Here is a 21611-nt window from a genome sequence, read left to right as displayed (position 1 = left end):
TTGCCAATTTCCATCGTGTGAATAAATCTCTACACTATGCTAGTGTCTACCTGGAGAGGTAAACTGCCTCCCCTTTTAACCTCTTTTTAACTGTTTAAACTCAACCCCAATGTATGGATGGGTGGAGCTCGACAGCCCGTGCGTCCTGCTGCACTTCCAGTCACTGTCCCCCATTCTGCATGCTTGAAGCAGGGAGGGAGGGGGGGGTGATGCAGCTTCAGAAAGAAGCCACCTGCAGTAGGAGAGAGGAGGTGGAGGGGAAGGTAAGTGTTGAAGAGATCCCACCCTTTGCTGCTCTCCTATTCATCATCCACACCCACCAGACACTGTCCAGCGAGCACTTTGAATCCAGCGCAGGAGATTTGGATGCAGCCGGCGCCACCATAGACCGTAATAGGAATTACGGCTATAGCGGCGCACACTGAGTAACTTTGGCGTCATCAAAAGACGGAGCTAAAGTTACTTTTAAAACACTGCAATTCGGCCGCCAGCAATAGCTGGAAGCAGAATTACATCATTCCCCACCATCCACGTGGACCTGGAGGGGGAACAGTAATTAATTAACGCTGCCGGAACTTGTGCAGCAGGATAAGCCATATATCGGCTGTATCCTGCACCCAAGTATACCGGCGGCGATTTCATATATCTGCCTGTCCAATACCAGTACCAGGGACACACAAGAGGCTGCCTGACTAGTACCCACTGTTATTTAGCACCTGCAGCTATCTGGTACTCATTGTGTTTGACACACATTTCATTGCCTGGAGCAGTAAATGGCTCAACAGACTGATAGGGAGTGTTTACGGGGTTCGTTAAAAATGGCGCCAGTTATCGTAGTTAAAAAACGGCGCCCCATAGAGAACCATTATCACTAGTTATTTTTCGTTTTTGACAGCTAAAAAATGGCGCCGGCTTTAAAAACGATATTTATCGTTTATATTTATATTTGTATTGCTCCCAAACGATATTTATCGTTTTAACCCCTGCTTGGCTGCCGTTTGGAAAATATCTGCCCGCCGGCTTTAATGTTTAATAGCAAAGCCCCCTTAAAAGCTAAAAACACCAAATTTGCAGGGAATGTTAAGAAGAATATTGTGAACAAGAGGAAAAAAAAATCTTTCAAAAAGACCTTATAGTTTTTGAGAAAATCGATTTTGAATATTCTTCTTCTGACCGTGGGAAAATTAAACGCCCGCCGACTTTAGCGGTTAATAGCAAAGCCCCTTTAAATGCCAGAAACACCAAATGTGTAGGGAATGTTAAGAAAAATAGTGGGAACACGAAGAAAAAATTTTTTTTCAAAAAGACCTTATAGTTTTTGAGAAAATCGATTTTAAATCTTCAAAGGAAATGTATCCATTTAAATCGCGTACTGACATTTCGTGGAAACTTTTTCCGCCGACTTTAGCAGTTAATAGCAAAGTCCCCTTAAATCCTAGCAAGACCAAATTTGCAGGATATGTTAAAAAGATACTGGGAAACAATATTTAAAAAAAAATTGAAAAATGTTATTTATTTATTTTTTTAAATTAAATTTTTTGGGTTATGTTCAGAGTGTGGGAAAAGTTTTGAAAAAAATGACGTGGGGTCCCCCCTCCCGAGCCTCTGTAACCCCTTGTCTCCCATGCAGGCTGGGATAGCCAGAATGCGGAGCCCCGGCCGACTGGGGCTTCGCACCCTGAGCTATACCAGCCCGCATGGTCCATGGTATGGGGGGGCTTCGGGGGGGAGGGGCGGCCAAGCCTTCCCCTCCCCCCCGGAGCCCTTGTCCAATCCATGGACAAGGGGCTCTTCCCCACCTCCGGTGCCCCAGGAGGAGGTGGGGGCGACGACTCCCTGGGGGGGGGGTTCATGGTGGCATCTGGGAGTCCCCTTTAAGAAGGGGAACCCAGATGCCTGCCCCCCCTCCCAGGAGAAATGAGTATAGGGGTGCAGGAGTACCCCTTACCCATTTCCATAAAGGGTTAAATGAAATAAAAACACAACCACGAGAAAAGTCCTTTAATGTTCTAAATTAACCAGAAATACTTACCTGTACCTTTAAGAAAAAAATCCCACGCCAATCAGGTCCCACGACAGTATCCTCTATCTTGCGATCTTCTGATACATGTTGATTGAAGATCTCCGCCGCCCCGACGCCACACACGCCGCCTCCGCCGCACTGCTCTCAGCTATACTAAGTATAGCTGAGAGTTGCGTCTATGCGTCTATATAGACGCATTAGCGCTAGCTGCCGCTGCCCTCCCTGCCTCCCCCCACCTGTCACCCTCACCCATGCTGGCACCCAATGCACCCATGGGTGCCAGCATGGGTGAGGGTGACAGGTGGGGGGAGGCAGGGAGGGCAGCGGCAGCTAGCGCTAATGCGTCTATATAGATGCATAGACGCAACTCTCAGCTATACTAAGTATAGCTGAGAACAAAAAGCATCTTTAAATTTTGGCTCCAAGGCTCCCCATTGGTTCCTTATCGACCAATGGGGATCGTCCTGATCACCATTGGTCTGTTAAGGAACCAATGGGGACCATTGGAGCTAAAATTTAAAGATGCTTTTTGCTCTTAGCTATACTAAGTATAGCTAAGAGCAGTGCGGCGGAGGCGGCGTGTGTGGCGTCGGGGCAGCGGAGATCTTCAATCAACATGTAACTGAAGGTCGCAAGATAGAGGATACTGTCGTGGGACCTAATTGACGTGGGATTTTTTTCTTAAAGGTACAGGTAAGTATTTCTGGTTAATTTAGAACATTAAAGGACTTTTCTCGTGGTTGTGTTTTTATTTCATTTAACCCTTTATGGAAATGGGTAAGGGGTACTCCTGCACCCCTATACTCATTTCTCCTGGGAGGGGGGCAGGCATCTGGGTTCCCCTTCTTAAAGGGGACTCACAGATGCCACCATGAACCCCCCCCCCCAGGGAGTCGTCGCCCCCACCTCCTCCTGGGGCACCGGAGGTGGGGAAGAGCCCCTTGTCCATGGATTGGACAAGGGCTCCGGGGGGGAGGGGAAGGCTTGGCCGCCCCTCCCCCCCGAAGCCCCCCCATACCATGGACCATGCAGGCTGGTATAGCTCAGGGTGCGAAGCCCCAGTCGGCCGGGGCTCCGCATTCTGGCTATCCCAGCCTGCATGGGAGACAAGAGGTTACAGAGGCTCGGGAGGGGGGACCCCACGTCATTTTTTTCAAAACTTTTCCCACACTCTGAACATAACCCAAAAAATTTAATTTAAAAAAATAAATAAATAACATTTTTCAATTTTTTTTTTAAATATTGTTTCCCAGTATCTTTTTAACATATCCTGCAAATTTGGTCTTGCTAGGATTTAAGGGGACTTTGCTATTAACTGCTAAAGTCGGCGGAAAAAGTTTCCACGGGAATGTCAGTACGCGATTTAAATAGATACATTTCCTTTGAAGATTTAAAATCAATTTTCTCAAAAACTATAAGGTCTTTTTTGAACAATTTTTTTTTCTTCATGTTCCCACTATTTTTCTTAACATTCCCTACACATTTGGTGTTTCTGGCATTTAAAGGGGCTTTGCTATTAACCGCTAAAGTCGGCGGGCATTTAATTTTCCCACGGTCAGAAGAAGAATATTCAAAATCGATTTTCTCAAAAACTATAAGGTCTTTTTGAAAGATTTTTTTTCCTCTTGTTCACAATTTTCTTCTTAACATTCCCTGCAAATTTGGTGTTTTTAGCTTTTAAGGGGGCTTTGCTATTAAACATTAAAGCCGGCGGCCAGATATTTTCCAAACGGCAGCAAAGCAGGGGTTAAAACGATAAATATCGTTCAGGCAGGACAAAAAAAAAAGTTTTAAAACGATAAATTTCGTTCAAAAGGTCTGCACTATTTTAACCTTTAAAACAAATATCGTTTTAAACATATATCAAGCAGAAGGGGGCGCCATTTTTTGGCCGGCGCCATTTTTAACTAGACGCAGTGTTTACAACTAAAGGGATATTAGAATCCTAAAATGCTGGTTAGAGTCTTGGGTTGATCATGTAGAGACACACCTTGTTACCACTTCCTCTCAACTGGTAACATAAGTTTTTCTATCGTTCTCTTAGAGGGGAGTTTTTCCCTCCATGAATGTGGAGATACACTTTAAGGGTCTTACTGCACTATTCCTACCCATGCATTTACAGAAAAATAAGAAAAAGAAATAAACTCTAGTGCCAGGTCAAAGCAGCAAGAAAACTTCACAGTATCCAGGCAGTAATGTCCCTCAATTATATTGCACATTCCAGGGATATGCACTTAGAGGTACTTTAATGATGCTAGATAGTGATTACATAAAATTACTATTTTTATCCATTGAACTGCATTCCGGCTTACCTTGCTGAAAGCTCCTTCAGATCATGTCAAATCCATTATTTTTTACAATGTACAGTTTAAAGTGTCTTAAAAGGCAACTGCTCGTTTCAGCCTCTGAAAAGTATAACTATAAACGTGTGGTATTTTGAGTTAGATAACTTTTTTATGTATGGCTAAGACCATAGCAGCTTTTTGCATGGTTATGTGGTTCAAGGATGATTTGAGGAGCAAATGACTGGTGGAAATATATTTCGGCATTAAAGTAAACATTAGGTGAGACCAATGTTAAAAGTTATGCACAACTGCAGAATCTCAGACATTGTGTGGCCCCTTACTGTGCCCAGCCTCCCTTCCTTGCTACCACTATAGCCCCAATTCTTAGCTCCAATGGGAGCTCAGGGGCGCCTGCTCTGTCCACCCCATGTGCATTCTCGCACGCCTGTGTGTAGCAGCCATCATCGGGAAGGTCCTGGGCTTGCCAGGTGTCAATGGAGAGAGATTTTATTTTTACCTCCGATTTTCCTGAATTATAATTATTTATTGTATTTATAAAGCGCCAACATATTAAGCAGCACTATACAATAGATAAATGGAGTTAACATACAAGGTAGGACATACAAGAAACTATCACAACAAAAAACAAGATCATGCAAATGTCTTTGGTAAAAATAGTCTGTTCTAGTCCACCAGAGGGGTGCCCAACAGTGAGATTGCATAATCAAGCTGGAAACACTAGGAGAGTGGGGAGCTGCCAGAGGCTTACCATCTAAACATCAGAATTAGCTGCTTCAGTATACATTGTACATGTCGCATCCGGTTCTATTGACCTAGCTAAGTCAACACCCAGCCACAGTGAGGATGGCTACAATTCATCCTGGCGGAGGCCCAACTAAAAGAAGGTAAGGTCAGAGGCTCCTCTTACCTTACACATATTACTAGTTTATCTAGGCTAAATGTGTGATGGATGTACTGTAGAGCAAACCTGAAGGGAAATTAAACTTATGAGATAAGTATTTGTATCTGTAAAACGAACCCTAAAGATAGGCAAGACCAAGGATGTGAACGCAATGCTCAGAGGGAGAATCCTTGAATGCTCCATCAGAACACTTATATCTCTCTCTCGGCTTTATCTGGTGACGTAAGGAGGATCATACCAGTTGCCATATGTAAGTGGAAGTGGTAAGCAAAAAGAAAAAAAATAAATAAATTGGATGCATTTTGCAAATGTTGCTGGGGGTTCTATAATCCTTGGATATAGCCCTGCTTTCTTCCCATTACCCAATTAGATTGTATGGCTTTATAACCGCCTTTATGAATAATAACATCCTGCAAAGATTCTCAGCTCAGGCTCTGAACAAAACACAACAGCTTGTAATAGCCATTTAAGAAAAGCATCACAGGATTGGCTTCCGAAAGTCCAGTGGGAGGCTGATACAGTTAATAATGTATTTTGGAAACCAGGGCTTTTGCCATAGAGGATGCATACACCGCTAAACATCAGGGCCTGCTGGTAGCATGACACATAGAACTGTTCTAACAATAGCACAGAACAAAAGAAAGCTTTCATAGTAATTTACGGTTCAAAAATAAAGAGGAGTATATACCTTGGTCAGGCTGTGCATAAGGAAAGCTTAGATATAGGAAACAAACTTCAGTATATGATTGCTGACGCTTGTAGTAGAAGAAAAATAATTATGGATGTTGCAATACTGAAGCGCCACACGTGTGTTGGGGCCAATTTTGATGTGTTTTCTGTACTTTTCATGGTCTGCGACCGAACCAAAGTTGATCTGTTTTTTTTTATTTTTGCACTTTTATATGTACTGAATTATCTCTTTTTGAATTTTGAAATAAAAAATTGTTACAAAAAAAAAAAAAAAGAAAAATAATTATGCGCTGAGTAACCTCAACCTCATTCAGGAAGACAATCAAACATAGCTGACTGCATTCCAAGACTTAAATTCAAAGTATGTATGTAGAAATAATTCCCCCATGATGAAGTGGTCAGAGGTTGATAAAGGTCAGCCGTACGATATGTTGATGCAAAGCAATTTGGCTTGGGAGTGGACCAGTCAATTGCAGTAACGGATGATTGTGATTGGTCCAATTTCAAGCCGTATGCATATTGATCAGCTGGGGTAGCTGGATAGTGTACTAGTTAAAGACACCACGGCCCATATGCAATTAACATTTTCACCTGAGTTTTCACCTAGGAGATAATTTTTCATCTATTTAAAATATCTTTTCCGCACTTTGCAACTGAAAAAGAGCTAAAAAGTAGGTGAAAAAGTACTATCAAAATTATTTTGACTATTTTCTTGCTAGCTGGTGTTTTAAAAGGCATTTTGACAATTTTGAAAATATCAAACAAAATAGAGAAATCCCAACACTACTACCCAAACCTTGATGCACCAGGGAGTCGACCAGCTTATCCCCTCATCCTCCACAGGGTAACTTCAACAAAAAGAAAGGATGCTGGGTCTCCACCTGGATTTAAGGCCTGTCTGCCTTTTTATTGCAAGTGTCACAGGGCAAAGCGCAACGTTTCGACCGCAATGGTCTTTCTCAAATGCTTTTAATTTTAAAAATATCACTTAGGAGAAAACTCAGGTGAAAAAGTGAATTGCATATGGCACCACACGTCACACAGGAGACAGGAGTTCAAATTCTGGCATCAGTTACCTCCCTAACACCAACTAAGCATACCCTCAGGGCCCTTTCTCACTGAGGAAGTGTGGTATTTTTACCGCACCCCACCGCCAGGTAATGAAAGTCTATGGAGACTTTCATACTTGTGCAGTGCGACAGAGTGACATTTTTGCCGCATCCCTGACGCAGGTCAAGAACTACGTTAAGTCTGTGGTGCTGTGTCGAGTTCAGGCAATCTGCATTGGCCCGGAAGTCATGTTAGTCTATGACATCGCTGCGCACATGCGCGGAAGCTTATTAGCTTACCAATACGCTTCTGTGCACTTCCGCATAATCGAAGCAGGAAGTGACGGCAAACACGTCACTTCCTGTTTGGCCGGTGGCCAGACTAGGAACTCTGCGCAATAGCATAGTGTTTCCTGAAGGCCTGTTTTGGACGGTGCATCAGGCGCGATGCACCGCATCATAGACGCTGGTTTCCAGTTTGAAACCAGCCTTAGTGACTGCATCTCTCAAGGGCTGTGAGTCTTATAGGAAAAAGCACTAAATTAATGTCAGCATTTTTATTGTCTCTACTGATTAGCACAAGCTCTTCTGCAGTTCAAATAACATGAATAGATTTCACCACTATGATGAAAAAATCATTTTAACTTACCTGGGGCTTCTTGCAGCCCCCTGCAGTGATCCTGTGCCGTTCCTCCTGACCCTCCAGTCAGCAGTGGCGACCCCATCAAAGCTGGCCGATCGGAGGCTACTGCACATGCGTGACCGCGAGCTGTGCGCATGCTGGCCGCACTCCCGTTACTAGGAGCATTCTGCTCATGCGCAGTACCATGTGCAGTAGCATGCGCAGAACACTGCTGTGCACGGGGAAGCGACAAGGGGGCGCATGGCCGGCTAGCTTTGAGGGGGTCACAAATGCTGGCTAGAGGGTCTTGGAAGTTGGCTGCAAGTAGCCCAAGGCCAGTTAAACTGATCTTTTTTTTCCACTTAAGATTTCCTTTAAGCCCACTACACACTGCGTGAATCTTTGGGGGATCTCTGTCACCCAGCAGGGATCAATAGCCAATGCTGTACATGTGTGTCATAAGCATCTAGGCTAGCGGTGCATCCGTTGCTAGGAAGAGTGGCAGAGGGAGACAAGTTGTGGAGCGGATTCCCAAGGGTAAGGGAATGTGGAGAACAATGGGATCATGCAGAGCGCAGGCGTCAGAGTTCGTTAAAAGATTTGGCATGACGGATGTTTAGTCGACATCGTGCAGCCGCAGTACACATGCTGGTTTAAATCACGATTCTAGGCTGAGACCGTCTTGATCGACAGCCACAGCTGAGATCAAACCAGCGTGTGTACATAGCTTTATGCTAACCAGATACAGGAGGACGGATCTGGCAAAACGTCTGTCAGACGAAAAGAATTCACCCACAGTGTAGCTGATCTGTGCAGTAAATAAATAGAAGATTTATGACATGTTACATATGCAGTCCGGTGCATTTAACATCCTATTTTGTTTTGAAAGTAAACTAATGCTTATAACATACAACACAGTAATGCTTTTTTGCACACCAGCTCTAGTAGAACACCTGCTCTGTCTATATTTAAAAGGACAACTGAAGTGAAAAGAATATGGAGGCTGCCATATTTATTTCCTTTTTAACAATACCAGTTGCTTGGCAGCCCTGCTGATCTGTTTGGCTCCAGTAGTGTCTGAATCCCACCAGTAACAAACATGCAGCTAATCTTGTCAGATCTGACAATAATGTTAGAAACACCCGATCTGCTGCATGCTTGTTCAGGGCCTAGTGCTTAAAGTATTATGCTGGGAATAAACGGTAAGATCCGGCGGCTCGATTAGCTGCCGGATCGACTTCCGCCGCGTCCCCGCACGTCCCCGTGGCCGCCCGGATCGATTCCCGCTCGTCCCCGCGGGCGCTTCCTTATCTTCCGCTATCGTCCGCCTGCAGGTATCGAGTGGGGAATCGATCCGCGCGGTGATCGGACATGTCAGAAATTATCAATCGAGCCATCAGCGGCTCGATTGATAAACTATCTACCCGTGTATGCCAAGCATTAGAGGCAGATGATCAGCAGGATAGCCAGGCAACTGGTATTGCTTAATAGGAAATAAATATAGCAGCCTCTATATCCCTCTTGCTTTATTTTTGCTTTAAATAATTGATTATTTCATGGGTCAAGATCTATGTGGTTTGAAATTTCTATAAGATAGGGGCCCTTATTCAATTCACATTCTCCTAGGTGATATTTTTATATCTTACCATTAAAATACATTTTAAGCCACTAACAAGCAAGAAATACAGGTAGTCCCCGGTTAACGAACGAGATAGGGACTGTAGGTTTGTTCTTAACCTGAATCTGTTCTTAAGTCGGAACATTGTGCCATCTCTGTCCCCTGTACCTCCTCTGTGCTCCCCCCCCCCCCCCCCGTGCCTCCAGTGTCCCCCTCTGTTTCATCTCTGCCCTCTGTACCTGATCATACAAGTTTAAAAACCATTTGAAATTTTTTTTTTACTTGTTCCCATGGAAACACAGAATCTATGCCGTTCGTATCGTATCAGCGGGTCATTCGTAAGTCAGGCATTTGTAAGTCGGGGACTACCTGTACTCCGAATAATTCTAACGGTACTTTTTCACCAACTTGTTGGTACTTATTAATTTGCAAATTTTAATGCAACTAATTTGCAAAGAGCTAAAAATGTATTTCAAACAGAAGTTGAATTTTTTTTTCCTAGGAGATAACGAATGAGAAAAAGTAATTGAATAAGGGCCCAAGATCTCAAAAACTATAAGCTGAAAGAAAGGTTTACACTACTTTTCAAACAATCAGAAACACGAAGCATATCAATTGTTAGATCCTTCTGAAATTGTCCTGTGTATGGCTAGCATAAAGGTTCGTTCCACCCACTACACGTTTTTTGACAATTTTTCTGTTGACTGACAGGGGCACGATTATGCAAATGACCTTTGGTGACACGCAGCGACAACAGCCATCTCAGTGGTTTGGATCTTTAAGATCCCTGATGACTCCCGCGCAAAGCACCGAGATCGATTTGTGCCCATCGTGTGCAACCTCGTATATACCCGCTGGCAAGGAGATAGATCGGGGAGCGCTTGTCGGCATGGGACCTTCACGTGAGGTGAGTATTCAGAATAAGAGATTTAATGGCAGTTATGACCATTGTGCACATCTGATGGAGACAGCTATACTGGTGAATGCAGAGGTCACTGTCTGGAACAGCCAGAGAACAGACCACCACTGATCTGATCAATCAGACATAAGCAGATGCCCAGGATATGCAGCAACAGGAAATCACAATGAAATATTGAGGAGGCAATTTCGTTAGCACTTCCATTATTCAAATTGTAATCAGCCTCTGTCAGTAAATTGCTTTATCTCTCTTCTATACAGGAAGCATTAGAGATGGTAGAAATGCCCTTTAAGTGAATCTTTATGAATGCAACTATGGGATCTGTCACTCTCAAACACGGTCTTCATTCCAGTATGGTCAAATTGATCCTGGCGTCACTTCCTTGCAAGTTACTGAGCTAGAACAAGCAATATGTAAACTCAGTAAATCCATGCACCACTAGCTGCAAGATTATTCCAAGTCAGTAAGGTATAAGGATCCAGGATTACAAAGACAACCTCAGAGGCCATAACTTAAAGTGAAATGAGTGCACAGCGCTTTATTTTCCCCTTTTGTTCTAAAAAAAATAATAATAATAATAACCAGATGAGATTGTAAGTTCGCAAGGGCAATGTCATCCTCCTAATGTTAACTGTTTTTGTTGCAATACTTAGTTACATAGTTATTTTGGTTGAAAAAAAGACATACGTCCATCGAGTTCAACCAGTACTTGTGCTGCTTGAAACTCTGCTGTAGATTTTTGGTGTTACCTATGTTCCCCTGATCTTATTGTGCTTTGTAAAGCGCTGCAGAATATGCTGACGCTATATACTGTAAATAAACCGTAATGATAACATATAATAATTGAACTGTGAACTTTAGCACCATCTACAGGTTTGAGTTGCAAGCTTTGCAAGTGCAAGGTTTTTTTTTTTTTCTTTACGGCCTACAGTTGTGTTCAAAATTATTCAACCCCCAATGCTGTAAAGGGTTTTAGGGAATTTAGTGTACATTTGTAATTGTGTTCAGAATGAAATCTTACAAGGACTTTTTAAAGAACCAAATGCAACTAAAATGACATCAATTGTTTTTGTAATACAGCATTAAAGATTTTTTTTTTGTTTGTGATTTATTTATTGACACAATTATTCAACCCCTTAAAGCGGATCCGAGATGAAAAACTAACTATAACAAGTAACTTGTCTATATATCTTATCTAAAGTTTAGACAGTTTACACAGCAAATCTAGCTGCAAACAGCTTTAATAGAATATGATTGATTATTCCTGCGATACAATGACAGCAGCCATGTTGTTTGTAAACATTTCACAGTGGCAGGCTTATCTGCATCTTGAGCAAAAAAACCTAATCCCCCTCCTCCTCCCTCTGCCTCTGAAATCTCTGGCTAGTAATACCTCCCCCTCCTCCTGCCCAGACTGAGCTCCCATGAGCCCTTGCTACTGTCTGAAAGTGCCTTGGCTCTCTGAAAACCTGTGGGCGTGGCTTCTTTAGTTTATAAGGAATTAGAATATTAAAACAAAAAAGTATTTGGCTTGAGGAATGCCCTATAAACAATAGGTAAGGAACACAATTATGCAATGAGTAAAAGTTCATCTCGGATCCACTTTAAAGACTACCACTCTTAGGAACAGAGGTTCATTCAAGTGTTTTCGACCAGGTATTGAAAACACCTGTGGATGTTAACGAGCAGCAATCAAGCATAATAAGCACCAATTAGGCAGATTGAAAATGACTGTGATATTCAGCTCCTTTTAGACATTTACTGGTGTGTTTACAAACGTGAAGTCAAGAGAATGGTGCAGGAAGACAAGAGAAGAGGTGATTTCTCTTCACAAGAAGGGCAATGGTTATAAGAATATTGCAAAGATGTTAAACATACCAAGAGACACCATAGGATGCATCATTCGCAAATTCAAGGCAAAGGGCACTGTTGAAACGCTACCTGGTCATGGCAGAAAGAAGATGCTGACTTCGACTGCTGTGCACTACCTGAAGCACAAAGTGGAGAAAAGTCCCCGTGTGACTGCTGAGGAACTGAAAAAAGATTAGTCAGATGCGGGTACTGAAGTTTCAGCTCAGACAATAAGGCGCACACTGCGTAATGAAGGCCTCCATGCCAGAACTCCCAGGCGCACCCCCTTGCTATCTCCAAAGAATAAGAAGAGTCGACTGCAGTATGCCAAAAGCCAAGTGGACAAACCACAAAAGTTTTGGGATAGTGTTCTGTGGACTGATGAAACAAAATTAGAACTGTTTGGGCCCATGGATCAACACTATGTTTGGAGGAGGAAGAACAAGGCCTATGAAGAAAATAACACCTTGCCTACTGTGAAGCATGGCGGGGAGTCAATAATGCTTTGGGGCTGTTTTGCTTCTGCAAGTACAGGGAAGCTTCAGTGTGTGCAAGGTACCATGAACTCTCTTCAGTACCAGGAGATATTGGATGAAAATGTGATGCAGTCCATCACAAACCTGAGGCTTGGGAAACGTTGGACCTTTCAACAGGACAATGATCCCAAGCATACCTCCAAGTGACAGCAACATAGGAGAAAAGTAATTTATGGCTCATCTTACTCTGGAAAAAATGTACTTCTTATTCGTCTAGGTTTGCAAATATTTTACATTTTACAATTTTTCGCCATAGTGTCCCTTTAACCAAGCTTTACAATATAATAAACGAGCTGTGATTTCTGCTAAAGCACCACCTACTGGTTTGACATGCTAGCTTTGTAGACTACGGGTAAGATAGCGTCCCAGAGAAAAATAGGGCCTACTTATTCACCAAGTTCGAGGACTTTGCTATTAAACTGATGTGCTAAAAAACAAAACAAAAAGAAAAAACGTAAATGTAAACATGTCCTGAAAAAATGATTACTTTTACTATTACTCCTTCTGCTATAAATGCCTGAAGAAAATATCCTGACAGCTTAGAACTCAGGAAGAAGATAAGACAGACATTGCGGTGGAGCTAAAAGCTACAGTGAAAGGACAATGACAAGTGGCATTATCAACTTGCTTTTTGAATTGCTAGTTTATTGGCTGATTTCAAAATACCACTGCAGCATTCCCTTAAAATTGAACTACAGTAAACTTTCCAATTCAGTTTGCTCTCAATTCTTTATTAAGGGGCCCATACACCTAACGATTTTCCCGCCCATATACAGCAGATTCGATCACTGTGAGCGAATTTGCTGTGAAACCGTTGCTCAAACGCTGACCGAACGATCGATTTCCATCCGAAATCAATCGTTCCCGTCGATCCGTCCGTGCAGAAGATTTTTCTTGATCGTTGGCGGGTCGGGAGTGCGTCGATAGCGGCGTTTGAATGCCCGACGACTGACGCAATACAGCGGAGATACATTACCTGTTCCGGCCGGTGCAACTCCCCCGGTCTCCACTGTCTTCTTCTCCGCTCCGGGCTCCAGGGCTGCAGCTTCACTAAACTTCCTGTCCCGGCAGGAAGATTAAACAGTAGAGCGCCCTCTACTGTTTAAACTTCCCCTGGACAGGAAGTTCAGTGAAGCAAGCCAGCCGGACCGGAGACCAGTGCGGAGAAGAAGACAGCGGAGACCGGGGGAGTCGCGCCGGCCAAATCAGGTAATGTATAGCTGGCGGGCAGGCGGCGGCAGCTACACAGATTGTGAACGGTTTCATGCTGAAATCGATTCACAATCTGTTTGCAGTAGTAAAGGCAGCCATACGATTCCTCTCTGATCAAATTCGATCAGAGAGGGATCTATCTGTTGGTCAAATCTGATGGCAAATCGACCAGTGTATGGCTACCTTTAGAGTGAACGGTAAAAGCATTCTTGCATGTTTTGTATAAGAAAATCTCCTCACAGGACTCAACTTCACTCTCAGCAGGCGTGCATGAAACCTGCATGGAAGACAGCCATAAAGACTGCACAATATAAACAGGTGCCCAGAGATTTAAGTTACAAGGTGGTGGTGGTGGGTTGGGGAATATAAGAAGGAGCACTTTAATTGTGAAAGCTATGACAGGAAGCCCTTTTATGCTAGCACCCATAATAGGGAGCACTATAAAAGGGGCACTAGAATAGCAGATCACCAATTGTAGGAGCTCTATAATGGGATGCATGAAATGGCCTCACTGTTAGAGAGGTATATGGAATGGGAGGCTAAGTAGAGGCTGTTCCAATAATAATAAAAAAAAAAAAATAGCCACACCTACTTTTAAAGACCATGCCTCTTTCAAATTATATCCAATCCCACCCCCTCACTGTTTACCAATGCAGAAGATCCCTGAGATCTGAAAATGATCTGGAGAGTACCTCCAAAGTAAAGCATACCTCCCAACTTTTTGAGATGACTAACACTTTTTAGTAGACAGATATTTATATTTACATAGAAAGAGGGACAAAGTCCTGAAAGAGGGACCAATGAGGAGTAAGGAGGGACAGAGGGACAGGACTCCCAAAGAGGGACTGTCCCTACAAAAGAGGGACAGTTGGAAGCTATGGTAAAATGATGAGAAAGACTGGTAAGTAGTTTAAGTTAGAAATGGACACTTGTGACTGCAATTTCACAAAGCAGTGAGGTGAGCCTGCAGGATAATTGAAGAGTTAATCTGTAGTAGCTGAAGCAGCATCTCTGGGAGCAATAGCTCTATTAAACCCTCCAGACATTCAAGGCTGCACAGCTGTTCCCTCCGCTGAGCAAAATATCACAGCAAAGCCCTCATCTTCCTGGGCTGGGATGCGTGAAGGTAACTTGGCTCAGTGAATGTTTTCTGGCAACCTCCTTAATAATCCAATCCTACCTATTACTGAGATCAGGCGCTGCAAGAACCAGAGGGGCGCTTGTTTTTTGGGAAGACCATTTTGAACATTTAAATCTACAAGACTGAGCTTGTTTGGCAAATAAAATAGGAGAACTTAAAGCAGGAACTCTGCAATAAAAAAGCCGATCATTATTATTTTGTATTTATATAGCATGTCATCTTCCGCAGCACAGCACAGAGAATATTGGCTTGTCACTAACTGTCCCTCAGAGGGGCTCACAATCTAATCCCTACCATAGTCATATGTCGATGTATGTATCATGCAGTGCATGAATCATAGTCTAGGGCCACTTTAGGGGGAACCCAATTAACTTACCTGTATACTTTTGGGATGTGGGAGGAAACCGGAGAGCCCCGTATAAAACCCAAGCAGACACGAGGAGAACATACAAGCTCCTTGCAGATAGTGCCCAGGTGGAAGGAAACCTACCAATGTTTGTATATACCTCCCCTTTCACACAATCTTGCACTACTAAATCACCATGACCACTCTGTATTGGAGCCTAGACAAGGGAACCAGAAGAAAAACCATAATGTGTGTACATCCCACATGCACTTGTAACATAAATGCGTCAAATCAGCTTCAGAGAACTCCCTAATCAATAATGCAGTTAAAGTCCAACACTGATTTTGCTCCCTCCCAGCTGTCTGTTTGCATACACTTCACCATACTTCAGTCTGCACTGTGCACCCTTCTCCTGCATCCTTCCTCCCATTGCCTCTGTGTGGCAGGATTACACACATAACTGATGCACTACCTGCATATCAGATCATAGTAGAGCAATCAGTCCTTTGTCAATCCTATAATCAGATAATATAAAAATTGTAAAAGGCCTCACTGGTAAGTTGCTCTCTTTGAGCCCGATATTTACCATGAGCCTTAATAAGTTTGCATGCTTTGCTATAATAAATGAGCATTTGATCACACTAGTAGTAATAACGTAAGGGAAAAAAGATTATAAATACCCAGGCGTTCTACCAAAACTCAACACAACTATCTTATTAGTTTTTTGTTCTAAGTATAGCAAAAAGAAGCTATAGATGCCATAGGGCCTAACCTCCCAGCAGACCCTTCTAGGAGCACGGGAATAGCTTTGCTCATGGTTGAAATTTAAATACGTCCCAGTTATCCGGAACACAACTAACCTGCAATCTTAACCAACCAGCACTAATTGCCGGCAGTTCTCACCGTGGTGAAGGCCAACTTCTTAGGGTGTTTGTGGGCTCTGCTGTACTAAATGGGTCCACGGCTCCCCCAAGGTAGTATACTTTTAATCACTGTATTTTAACATTTAATACAGAGTTAATGGTATGTATATAGAGTGGGGTATATTACTGTGTTAGCTGGGCCTATTTTTAACATGGAGTCTCAAGCAACCAGAAAGCACACTTATCCGGCATCAGCCGATCTCGGTGCCAGATAACTGAGATTCTACTGTAATATTAGCCTTGTCAGCCCCCAATATGTTCAGGTTTTCTGTTTAATCTGAAAAGTTTACTTGCAATCTGAAATGTGTACCCACAAAACTATTTGGAGTAACAGGAATAAAGAGACCCTGTAACAAAAAAAAAGTGCCTCTGGGGGGTACTTACCTCAGGAGAGGGAAGCCTCTGGATCCTATCGAGGCTTCCCCTGTCCTCCTCCTCAATAGGATCCAGAGGCTTCCCCCTCCCGAGGTAAGTACCCCCCAGGGGCACTTTTTTATGTTACAGGTTTTCTTTAAGTAATGCATGGGTCATATCTGGAACCCGGTATATCAATGCCATAGTAGTGCCGCAGTTCCCGACTTTGTTTATAATGATCTTTATCTCCCTTGTAAGAAAGACGTATGTTATTGGTTACAGTTCAGTCCATAAATATTTGGACAGAGATAACTTTTGTAATTTTGTTTCTGTCCATTACCACAATGAATTTTAAATGAAACAAGTCTGAAGCAGTTGAAATTCTGACGTTCAGTTTTAATTTATTGGGGTGAACAAAACGATTGCATAAAAATGTGAGGCACCTAAAGCATTTTTAACACAACCCCTTCAATTTCAGGGGGTCAAAACAATTGGACAATTGACTCAAAGGCTATTTCATGGGCAGGTGTGGGCAAGTCCATTGTTCTGTCATTACCAATTAGGTAGATAAAAGGCCTGGAGTGGATTTGAGGTGTAGTCCCTGCATGTGGAAGATTTTGCTGTGAACAGACAACCGGTTGTCAAAGGAGCTCTCTATGCAGGTGAAAGAAGCCATCCTAAAGCTGTAAATACTGAAAAAAAAAACATCCAAGACATTGCTACAATATTACGAGTGGCAAAATCTACAGTTTGGTACATCCTGAGAAAGAAAGAACTGGGGAACTCAGCAACGCAAAAAGACCCATGGAAGACAACAGTGATGGATGATTGCAGAATCATTTCCATGCTGAGAAACCACTTCACAACAACCAACCAAGTGAGGTAGGTGTATCGACATCCAAGTCTACCATAAAGACTACCAAGTCTACCATGAAGTGGTTTCTGTCCAAATGTTATGTACCTAACTGTAACACTATATATTTCCTTTAATATCTTTGTTGTCTGTGCCCTTTACACAAAGTACTGTGATACATATCATGACCTCTCCCATGCACGCTTATGTCAGATGCTGTCCTCTGTTGCAATGAGACAGTGAGATGGTCGTAGCTGAGGAACCTTCTCAGATGTGTGCTGTCACTTCTGAGCACACACAGAAACTGCTATGTGCCTCAAACGAGACGTGTTAGGCAATAGCAGCTTTGATGTACGATAATGTGCACAGTGAAGCTTTACATTCAAATCTAAAGCGACTCACCCCAAAGGATCATGTGAGGAAACAACTAGCACATTAGGTTATCTAAGGTACATGTGCTATGCAGTTTATACACAAGCTGGTCATGCCAAAAAAAGGTTTGTAAAGGCTTGAGTCACATGTCCAGCCTGTCATGTGACTCAGACACATCTAGGCAGTCCAGCCAAACCCTGCAGGCTGTATACTGACTTCTTTCTTCTGTAGTGCACTTCAGCAAAAGCAGACAAGAGAACACAGGCTGATTCTACTGTGCAAAGCAGCAGTACACTGATTAGTCATCACTTTACTCTCTCCCCATGCAAAGACACTTAAGGTGGCCATACACTTACAGATTTGCAGCAGATTCGACCATCAGATAGATTTCTGTCAGATGCCGATCAGGTCGAATCTGACAGGAATGTATCTGATGTGTGCCACACAGTAGGAATCGAATTTCAATAGATTTCAGAATGAAATCTATTGAAATTCGATCGAAATGCAGTGTTGCACCATTCGATTCAATGCAACCCTATGGGCCATCGATCGGCTGCCAGCAGCCGATCGACCCAGATTTTCTGTCCGGACCGAATGACCAAATCGATCGAAATCTGACGGAACTCGGAATTCGATCGGTCTGCTAAACGATCATGCTTTCTGCTGCATCGAATTCTAGCAGATTCGATCAAAACTGTCGAATCGGCCGTAGATCGTTGGCTAAAATTGACCAGTGTATGGGCCCCTTTACAGTAAAAATTACTGTCAATATTAACGATCATTTAATAAAATAATTTGGGTACCAGTTTTAGGAATATGCGCTGTAGAGGAACGCTGTTTTGCTATAGCATGAGCAATTTGCCCCCTCAATAAGCAGGTAAAGAGAGGGATGTACGGGGATCAAAGAGCACACTATACTAGTTTGTTGTTTAGTGTGTGTGTGTGTGTGTGTGTGTGTGTGTGTGTGTGTGTGTGTGTGTGTGTGTGTGTGTGTGTGTGTGTGTGTGTGTGTGTGTGTGTGTGTGTGTGTGTGTGTGTGTGTGTGTGTGTGTGTGTGATCCACGTGCCCAACCACCCTCCTTTGGTTGATAAACTTCCCAAAAGCAAATAGGGGGACAGGTCCCCAGCAGGTTTAATCGAATGAGCTGGAAAATGAATACCTGTATGGCCACCTTTACACTAGCTGAACAGTGTGGTTCCCCCCCTCCCCAGTTCGAGAGCTGCTGTGCATGGGATTATGGAAGGCAGACACAAGGAACCTTGCCAGAAACTCCCAACCTTGCTACTGGAATAATACATCATTTCAGGACAGTGGGAACAGCCAAGAAAACCCTCTTGCACACTGCAAGTGATTCCGATTCAGATTCCGCTTTTTGATCAGTTTTTACATCCGATTTAGATTCTGATTTTCAGTTTGCTCCCTGCACACTGCAAATCGGAATCTGAATCGGATGTAAAAACTGATTAAAAAGCAGAATCTGAATCGGAATCGCGTGCAGTGTGCAAGAGGCAAATTGCCTTTGAGGTCTGATATGGATCCAGAAGCACTGCTTTATTGAAAAGTCACAGTTACTTTTGACGCATTCTGGTTCTGGTTCTCCAGAAGGGTGACCTGCATCAGCCTAAATGTTCAGTCTAGATGACCCTCATATTCTACAATTTTTCTTTTTACATGATGGATTTGAAATGTGTATATGTGGCTAAGGGAGACAATGGTGAGAAAGATGACTCAGCAGTTCCATACAGTACTTGTTGAGCTAATAGCTTAGCTGATCAACAATTGTGTTCTTCCCTGGAGTTCTCCTTTAAAGTAAACCAGTCAGAGCACAACTATGAGAGTTATCATGGCAAAGACATTGGAGTCCCAGGAACGGACATGTCAACCATAGTAATGGCATACACTGCATCCAGGAGAGTGCCACAGGAGGCTCGAGTTCCACGTACAGGCACAGACATGCCAACCATAGTAATGGCATATGCCACATACAGAAGAGTGCCTCAGGAGGCTTAAAGAGGAACTCCAGTGAACATTTTACTGTTGGCAGGTGATGTAGCTGCTGCATGTTTTTTGGCAGTTGGAAACAGCTGTAAACAGCTATTTCCCACAAAAGTTTGAACTTTTCTTGTGGGAGGGGTTACTTGTTTGTAAAAAGGAATAGATTTCTCATGTAAAAGGGGGTATCAGCTACTGATTGGGATAAAGTTCAATTTTTGGTCGGAGTTTCTCTTTAAGACCCAAGTACAGACATGCCAACCATAGTAATGGCATACATTACAGCCGCATACAGCAGAGTGCCTCAGGAGGCTAGAGTCCCAGGCACAGACATGCCAACCATAGTAATGGCATACACCGCATCCAGGAGAGTGCTTCAGGAGGCAAGAGTCCCAGGTACAGAGATGCCAACCATAGCAACGGCATACACCGCATCCAGGATAGTAATGGCATACACTGCATAGTAATGGCATACACTGCATCCATCTCAGACACAGGCATGCCAACCATAGTAATGGCATACACCGCATCCAGGAGAGTGCCTCAGGAGGCGAGAGTCCCAGGTACAGACATGCCAACCATAGCAACGGCATACACCGCATCCAGGAGAGTGCCTCAGGAGGCTAGAGTCCCAGGTACAGACATGTCAACCACAGCAATGGCATACACAACATCCAAGAGAGTGCCTCAGGAGGCTAGAGTCCCAGGTACAGATTTGCCAACCATAGTAATGGCATACACCGCATCCAGGAGAGTGCCTCAGGAGGCTAGAGTTCCTGGTACAGACATGCCAACCATACTAATGGCATACACTGCATCCAGGAGAGTGCCTCAGGAGGCTAGAGTCCTAGGCACCGACATGCCAACCATAGTAATGGCATACACCACATCCAGGAGAGTGCCTCAGGAGGCTAGAGTCCCAGGTACAGACATGCCAACCATAGTAATGGCATACACCACATCCAGGAGAATGCCTCAGGAGGCTAGAGTCCCAAGTACAGACATGCCAACCACAGTAATGGCATACACTGCATCCAGGAGAGAGCCTCAGGAGGATAGAGTCCTAGGCACAGACATGCGAACCATAGTAATGGCATACACTGCATCCAGGAGAGTGCCTCAGGAGGTTAGAGTCCCAGGTACAGACAGGTCAGCCATAGTAATGGCACACACAACATCCAGGAGAGTGCCTCAGGAGGCTAGAGTCCCAGGTACAGACATGCCAACCACAGTAATGGCATACACCACATCCAGGAGAGTGCCTACGGAGGCTAGAGTCCCAGGTACAGACAATGCCAACCATAGTAATGGCATACACTGCATCCAGGAGAGTTCCTCAGTAGGCTAGAGTCCCAGGCAAAGACATGCCAACCATAGTAATGGCATACACCACATCCAGGAGAGTGCCTCAGGAGGCTAGAGTCCCAGGCACAGACATTGCAACCATAGTAATGGCATACACCACATCCAGGAGAGTGCCTCAGGAGGCTAGAGTCCCAGGTACAGACATGCCAACCATAGTAATGGCATATACTTCATCCAGGAGAGTGCCTCAGAGGGATAGAGTCCCAGGTACAGAAATGCCAACCATAGTAATGGCATACACTGCATCCAGGAGAGTGCCTCAGGAGGCTAGAGTCCCAGGTACAGAAATGCCAACCATAGTAATGGTATACACTGCATCCAGGAGAGAGCCTCGGGAGGCTAGAGTCCCAGGTACAGACATGTCAACCATAGTAATGGCATACACTGCATTCAGGAGAGTGCCTCAGGAGGCTAGAGTCCCAGGTACAGACATGCCAACCATAGTAATGGCATACACCACATCCAGGAGAGTGCCTCAGGAGGCTAGAGTCCCAGGTACAGACATGTCAACCATAGTAATGGCATACACTGCATCCA

General features: G+C 43.7%; 1 protein-coding gene across 3 annotated transcripts in view; it reads right to left on the bottom strand.

Annotated features, from left to right (window-relative positions):
• The window catches only part of LOC137521396 (Golgi integral membrane protein 4-like), a 212441-nt gene that overhangs the window by 8791 nt on the left and 182039 nt on the right, over positions 1-21611 (bottom strand). The gene's annotated exons all lie outside the window — the stretch shown is intronic.

Source organism: Hyperolius riggenbachi, chromosome 6, assembly GCF_040937935.1.
Source record: "Hyperolius riggenbachi isolate aHypRig1 chromosome 6, aHypRig1.pri, whole genome shotgun sequence".
Classification (NCBI taxonomy): Eukaryota; Metazoa; Chordata; class Amphibia; order Anura; family Hyperoliidae; genus Hyperolius; species Hyperolius riggenbachi.
This window is presented reverse-complemented; position numbering and strand designations above follow the sequence as displayed.